The sequence below is a fragment of the Mastigoproctus giganteus genome, chromosome 3 (genome assembly GCF_048544385.1).
Source record: "Mastigoproctus giganteus isolate SK-2022 chromosome 3, ASM4854438v1, whole genome shotgun sequence".
In the NCBI taxonomy this organism is placed as follows: Eukaryota; Metazoa; Arthropoda; class Arachnida; order Uropygi; family Thelyphonidae; genus Mastigoproctus; species Mastigoproctus giganteus.
In genome coordinates this window covers 190870906-190877881 of record NC_143577.1, presented here as the reverse complement: position 1 = coordinate 190877881, position 6976 = coordinate 190870906, and positions in this window count along the sequence as shown.

The window sequence follows — 6976 nt, the reverse complement described above, 5'->3', positions numbered from 1 at the left end:
GTAATGAAATAAATAAATGTCGTTTTGTTCAAATCTATAAATATTTCTGCATTATTGATTATTCTGTATTCATACATGTTAATTCATTATGTCTGTAATATATGCATTATTTCAAATAAATAATTCATGTTTGACTGCTGTGTTCTATATTAACAACATAAGTGGGTTATGCTGTTTTCAGGAACAGAATTTCCGTTTTCTCACATACTATCACTCCCTGAAAAAAGGTAGTGTTATAAAGTTTGGAAGTGGGAGAGTATAGGGTTTTAGGCGCATCATCGACTTAAACCGTACTTCAGAGTTTCGGGGAGAAAAACCATGCAACTAACTCAGCCACGTTATTGAAAATCGCCATGAGAATTCCTCGCTTCATAGACGGATTCCAACCAGACCCTTTGTTCCTGGTGTTGGAAGGACGCGGCTTATATCCACCGCGTGTGAATTACACTATTGTGAAATATTTTGACCTCACTACCCGCTAGGGAAAAGTGCTTTGCCATAGAGTAAATTACTAAGAGTCCTGTACAGTTTCTCACTTACGATCACTAAAATCTGACAAAAATAGCTGACCTGCAAAGATGAATCTTGTTTCATTTGCGAAGAACACGTTTCCATTATTTCCATTATACATAGTTCTGTTGGTTCCAGTTTAACCAAATGGTGACCTTCTCGGAATCATTTGCAAAATCAATGTAGTACCACAGGCTCAACAATGAGCCATATGTCTGCATCTTCTTGGGACTGACCAGCCAAAAACTTAATGCTCGCGAGTGCAGTGCAAACTTTCAGGAAATTGATTCTTTCAAACATTCTTAAAGTGATTGGTTGGTAAACCAACCGAAAAAACTCCCTTTTTGCCCACTGCCTTATAAAGTGATGCTGCTATACAGGCCACTTCCCAACATATGGCATCATGGATCAGGCAACCGTATTGTGGTTGCGTTATATGAAAACGGGGCCATATTTTGAGTACCCACCGATCCATTTATTGCTTGTTCGAGTATGTGAGAAATATCTTAAGAAGTAGGTGCCTTTGTCAAGTTTTTGACACTACTAACAGTGGTTTAAACAATTGTAAACAATCTGTTAAATTTGTTATGGACATGTGTTGGGTCTACATTTCTGTTCTTTGTGAACTGCGGTGTGGAAGCGTTTATCCCTGTGCACTGGTTGTAATTTATTTTCTGATTCGCACTAAACTGCACAACAAGGTCGTGGAGACATCTGGTAACCACTGAAGGCCTCATAAAAAGTATACATAAGGTAAACCATAGGTTCGAGAGTACTGGCCAGAGATATAATGTGTTGTTCCATTTTTCTTTTAAATATACTCTTACTCGGAACTACAAAAAGTACCTCATGTATAATGATTGGATGGTAAGAGACATTCAGTCATTTCATTCAAATTCTTGTGTTATTAGTATTATTTTTCATCTTGTGTTCTAATTTGTGATATTTGCGATGGAAAAGTAAAGAAAAGGAAATTAGATTAAACAGAGTTGGGAGATGTCCGGTATCTGAACAACTTTGTTATCCTTCCATTTCTATCAGTGAGTAGATAAACTCTAAGTTTTTAAATTTGTTCAACAATTCGTTACATTTTGATCGGCTGGAAATAGAAGAACTTTTGGATTTATACTGCGACAAATTTTATTATGAAATTTCATAGTCTTTCTGTATTTAAGTTTTGGCCATCAGTGAAAGAAAAAAAGCCTGCAAAAGAACTCTGGCTATTTTGTATCCTTTTCCAGTTTTTACAAATACGATGGCACTACATTTTCAGCCACGAAACAGGAAATCTTTGTGTCTGCTTATTTACTATCAGACCGAGAATTCAATGCAATGGAGGATATACGATTAGGCTTTCAGCTGAACATAAACGGTATTGACATTATTGCTGTCCAAGAACCTTTTAGTGCGGAACTGAACATTGGGTCTATTTTAAAGATCATGAGATTTCGTCTAAATAGTACGGTGATTCAGTCTTCACAACACGACTCGAAGAGTTGTGTTGTCGTTTTAATAACCGCTTTGAGATAACTGTGATAAATGGAATGTGTAACAGGTTTGCAACTGGTGTATACGTTACTAGTATTGTCATTTTAAGTAATCTACAATTATCGAATAGTATTGCACATACATTTTTCTTGCTGTCGCAATATTGTCTTCCTTCTGGATTTCGAAGATTCCCTGAATTATCTGGAGAGTGTGTTAAATTTTATTGGTTCAGCAAATATTATTATTTGTTCTGATGTTAATGCTAAGTCAAAAGTTTGGTTTAGCAACCAATCTGATACATCATTTGGAAGACTTTGTTATTAGTGATAATCTTTGTGTATTAAATAAATTAATTATCTTTCACTTACTGTAGTTACTCAGATGAGTTGATGTTACTCTGATGATGATCATTGATGTTACTCTGACATATTCAAATTTTTCTTACTATATTTCTAGTTTGAGTGTGCGTACTTCCTGGACGAAAAGTGACCATCGTGTTATTTTATTTTGATGTGAAAAAAGAGATATTCAAAGGTCTCTGCAATCTAAACAGCCTGATTTGAGTTGTTTTTCTATTAAAAATATTGTTTAGACAGTTTTGACTTTTCTCTTAATATTGATTTTCCGGCTGAGAGTCTTTTACCATCTTCCATGGATGCCACTGAACTTGCTAACAGGATTCAAATTGCAATTTTTAGAGCCTCCTATAAGGCAACTAAGAAAAAAAATGTGTTAATGCAAAAACTTGTCCTTGGTAGTCTTCTGAACTGTCAGGACTTACAAAACAGGTACATCGTGCAAGACATAAGTAGAAGAGGAACACACATCTCTCTCTCTCTGTCTCTCTCTCTCTCTCTCTCTCTCTCTCTCTGTTGGAGGTTGAGTGGTATTATTTAGGTCTCTTAAGAAGCGCTATGTAAAGAAATTTTCAATACAGAAGTGTGATACATGGATGGAATTTGTTCGAAGCTTTGGAAATTTTGACCCCTGGGGTTTTTGTATAAAATTTCGAGGAATAAGGTGATTATGTCAGATGTTTTTGGAACGGTAGTAGTGAACTCAATTGAAATTTTTATCTTGGACTGAGATAGTAAATGCAATATTGGATAATCTCTCCTGTAGATGACTCTGCACTGGACCTTGTTGAGCATAGAAATCTGCGTGGAGCGAATCTAATGTATAAAGTTGGAGCTGAAACTTTGCACTTTACTAGTACTAAATTATTCTCAGTTTTAGAGAACATACAGTGGCGGACAAAAAAAACTGTAGCACCTTAAAAAAAGTAACATTTGTAGTGAAACGTGTAAGATATTGTTTGATTACAGTCATTTTGTTTGTCACAAAGCAAAGGTATTGCGTAAGATAACGCTTCTATTGCATCAGACAGTAATTGCAAGTTATTGCATCAGCCGTTTCTATAAATATCGCGTTTGGAAGGGTATAAACGCTCATTGGTATCCTGTTCTGCTGACGTATAAGCATGGCTCCATATTTCAGTTGACACGAAGAAAAAAAATACGTCTAGCTGTTGCTCTGTCCCAGGAAGGGCTTTCTCCGCGTGCTATCGCTGATAAAATAGGCTGCCACCAGTCAACAGTATCCCGGGTGCTGAAATTAAAGCGTGAAACCGGTGATGTGAAGAGAAGACCTCGATCAGGCCGTAAGAAAGTGACTACGCTTTCCCAAGATCGATATTTGAACGGCTATGCCTTCGTAATCGCCATGCTAGTGCTCCTGATCTAAAACTGGACTTTGAGATGGCCTCTGGTGTTGAAACAAGTGCAAGAACTATCCAAAGACGGCTTTCGGAATGTGGTCTGCATGACTATCGGCCCGAGAAGAAGCCTTTGTTGAACCAAAAAAAAAAAAAAAATCAGAAAGAAGCTATTTTCTTGGGCTAAAACGCATGTTTCATGGACAATGGGACACCGTTATCTCTTCTGACAAATCGAAATTCAACCTACATGGCTTGGATCGGAAAGGATATGTCAGAAGACGAAAATCGGAGGCATACCATCCTGACTGCATAACACCAATTGTAAATTCCCCCGCCGGTCAGATGGTCTGGGGATGCATAATAAGCAAGGGGATGGGGTGAATTAATTTTAACGGAACTGTGAATGCAGAAACCTACACTGCTATCTTGGAGGAGTGCCTGAGACCCGTTATTAGGGATCACCACACAGACTTCCAAAACTGCATTTTTCAACAGGACTCAGCACCTTGCCATACAGCAAAATTGGTAAGTTTTATACTATTTGCATTTAATGACGAGTTTGGTTTCTTGCCTCATAAGGTTTAAAACATACTTATACCAATGTTTTCCCTCGTTTTTCTCCCTTAAAGTGCATTCATATCTCCAGAAATGCTGCCATTACAGTGTTGGACTGGCCCGTCAACAGTGCAGATTTGAACCCTATTGAAAATTGCTGGTACATAATGTCGTCTAAAATTGCTCAGAAGAAGCCAAAAAATAAGATTCAGCTGCAGGAGAGCATTGTAAGGGTGTGGTACCACGAAATTGGGCAACGGTATATTCAAAAGTTAATTAACTCTATGCCTGATCGTGTAGGTTTCTGCATTCACCATTCTGTTAATAAACTTGGATTACATTCACAGAGATATATATATCCCATCTAACAAATGCATTTCGAATATTTCTGCAACCCACAATGCAGCCCAAAACACATTATTTGCAAAATTCACAAGTGATGTATTTTCTTTTTGTCCGCCACTGTAAGTGAGGAGAGAGAGAGAGAGTAGAGGCTGAAAAGTGGTACAGCGATATGCGTAGCTGAAGTAGTGAATAAATCCCAATATTCAATTGGTCAGGTAATTGGTGACAGTTGGAGGTATTGGATGACTGGCAGTATGTTATTCCCAGGCCAGGAATAGATGGATTTCAGAAAGAAGGAACCCAGTTTTCATGTGATTTGAGCAAAAACTGCTTGGCGGGAGCATGGGAAGTGACTTAATTTTTGTCACTGTAATATTCTGATTTCTGATAACTTGCTGCTTTTGGAGTTTCATCGGTAGCTTCACAGGTTCTTGTGTGATATAGCATAACTTTGTATTTTTGCTGAGAGTATGCAGGGATCTTAAAGTAGGCAGACATCAATATTTTCCGCCTCGATCTTCTTTTTAAGTTGATCGACTACCACACGAGCATCCTGGGTTTCGATTCGATTTCCTGAAAACTGTTAAGGTTAGGGTGTGGTGCCATAATCTGTTTGCCACTTGGCGTTTAAGAAAATAGGACAGTTTAAGTCACATATTGAATATGCAAGGTCCATTTTGTTCCCCTTGCAGTTTGCACATATTATTGGCTCTGATTATTCCTTTGCGTTCCTTATATGAATAGCCATGCTCAGCACAATGTACACAAGGGGAAACCATCTGGGTGCATGTGTGGGTGATGTCTGAGCTTCAGACATCACAAACACTTGGGGACTGCAAAACGCTCCCGAAATCGAAGAGAGGATCAGCCTATGTACAATTTTGACTGTGATGTGATAATTTTCCAGTTGGAGGGGAGAGTTCGACAAGGCCTTGAATGGGTTGAGCACGCTGAATTCTGATGAGATCCTTCCACTTGTTCAGATTACGAACCTAAAGGGACATAAATTCAAATTAAGAAAAGACAGACGTAGATTAGATGTGGTGAAATTTGCCTTTAGCCAGCGGGTGGTTAATTGCTGGAACAAACTTCGATCTGTCGTTGTGGAAGTTGATAGGTTAAATAAATTTAAGGAGGAACTGGACAGGCATTTTGAGGGAATGGTGTGATTTTTTTTTTTTTTTTGGCTGATGCTGCATAAGCTCATACACTTGCTTTCTTGCATCAAATGCCACTGCTACTACTACTACATTTTGCTTCGAGGTAGTTGGTGTGGTATATTTAGGAATGAACCCTTTGTGCATATTCTCAGTACTGAGATATTCATTCAAGTTTCGCTAGCAGACATCTTCAACGAGTTCATTATTGGTAGTTTCACCAGTAACATCAAAAATTATTATGGATGGGTCCTGACCTTTGTGGTTTCGGCCTGCAAACCAATTTCAGTTATTGTTGGATTTTGAAGTAATAACTGGGCTCTTTTGTTGCTGTCTTAACAACGATCCAAACATTCCTGGTTTTGCGAATGTAATTTACTTTATTACGTTTTGAATAATTTAACCGCTGCAGAAACTCCATTTGATTTCACGGCAAGAACTTCCTCTAGATGAAGCCTCTGAGCACTGTTTTGTCTGGAGTGTTTGCAGCTTGATGATATCCACATCAAGGGAATCTTATTTAGTTGGTAAGTCATGCTCCATTTGCTGTTGTTCAGCATCTCTGGATATCCGACCATGCAGCAACTCTTCTGGATTTTTTCTTTGAGATCGTGAAGGCGGGACTGACAGAGTTGTCATCTAACTCTACTTGGGGAAAATTGAGTTTATCTGCTTTCAAGGGGGGTGACAACAGAATCTCTCCATAATTTGACAATAGTACACATAAAGTTTTGTTTCTAAAAGCGAGCACTAACACACACAAGGGCATGCAACTAGCGCGCAAGCACCAGAGGCTTTTAACATCAATGAGCTGGTTCGCCATTGGTTTGACGCTTTTTTGTTATTCGACCAATTTCTATATATATATATCGAGAAAACCATGTTCAATTTCAGTTAAATCTTTGTCTTGCTGATTTTCAGACTGAGTTGCAGACATACAGTATCTTTATGTATTTGACCACCTGCTTTGTCATGTGGTACGAACATGTGATGCTGATACTGAAGGAGAGCTCCCTTTTATGTAAAGGGTAAGTGTACTTATTAAGTTGGCCCCTCAGTTTCTGATAGTCAAAAGGAATTCCATAAAAAAACAGATGATTTCTAAGAACAAAAAAAGCAAAATAGAGATTCGTGAAGTTTTATCAATTTTTAATAACGTGAATTCTACATTGTGCGCAAATATGATTAACTACACATCAAATTG